Consider the following 1,274-nt stretch of genomic DNA (forward strand, 5'->3'; position numbering starts at 1 on the left):
CCCTTAAGTTCTGAAAATTTTAATAAATACCCCAACACTCAATTTTCCAGGGGATTTTATATTTAAAGACTAATGTGTGTCATATGTTGGAAGAAGGGCTGTGTATATAAGGTCGTGATATGACAGATGTCTGATCTGGTGTGGGAAGGGTTGCCATCTTTTACACCAGGGGTGCACAACTCAAGTATGTATTGTCTATAACAGACTTCCTAACCAGGATCAAGAGCTTGACCAGGAGTTCACCAGAGAATTGCCTGAGGCTGCACGATCCCAGTGCGTGGTTGTCATGGGAGACTTCAACTACCCTGACATCTTGTTGGAAAAGTGCTCAGCCAAATCCGAGTGGACACAAGCCTTTTCTTGTCCATGGATGAGCTCTATCTGATCAAAGAAGTCTATGGGCTGATGAGAGCTAAAGTGCTGCTCGACCTGGTACTGGCTACAGGAAATGACCTAATCGGCGACCTAGTGATCGATGGGAAGCTGGGTGACAGTGACCACGAGCTGATCACCTTCACCATCCGCTGTAAAGCTGGCAAGTCGGTCAGCAACACAGAAGTCCTTGACTTCAGGAAAGCCAACTTTGACAAGCTCAGGAGGCTTGTCAGTGAGGCCCTAAGGGACCATGACCCCAGGGAGAGGGGAGTTCAAGAAGAGTGGTTTCTCGTCAAGGGAGCGATCCTCAATGCACAAGCTAAGTCTATTCCATCTCGGAGGAAAGGCAGCAAGAGAGCACAGGAGTCCCCCTGGCTCTCCAGGGACCTTGTAGACCTCCTGAGGCTAAAAAGAAAGACCTACAAAGGATGGAGGATGGGATTCACCTCCATGGAGGATTATTCTGCACTGGGCTGGTCGTGCAGGGAGCAAACCAGGAAAGCCAAGGTTGCGACTAAACTACAACTAACTTCAAACATCAAGGACTATAAAAAGTTCTTTTTCAGATATGTGGGGAGCCAGAGGAAAAGCAAGGGCAACATTGGACCCCTGCTGAACCAGATGGGACAATTGACAACTAGTCCAGGAAAAAGCCAACTTATTAAATGGGTACTTTGCATCGGTCTTTCACTAGTCCCATGGGATGCCCATGCCCATCGCGGGAAAGAGAGGTCCAGGTGAGGGAGATCCCCTACCCTCCATCAATGCTGACCTCATAAAGGAAAACCTTGAGAGGCTGGATACCTTCAAGTCAGCCGGCCCTGACAATCTGCACCCCAGGGTACTCAAGGAGCTGGCGAGCGTCATAAAAAACTCCTGGCACTCTGGTGTAGTGCCTG

The sequence above is a fragment of the Crocodylus porosus genome, unplaced genomic scaffold (genome assembly GCF_001723895.1).
Source record: "Crocodylus porosus isolate Cpor-Errol unplaced genomic scaffold, CroPor_comp1, whole genome shotgun sequence".
NCBI lineage: Eukaryota > Metazoa > Chordata > Crocodylia > Crocodylidae > Crocodylus > Crocodylus porosus.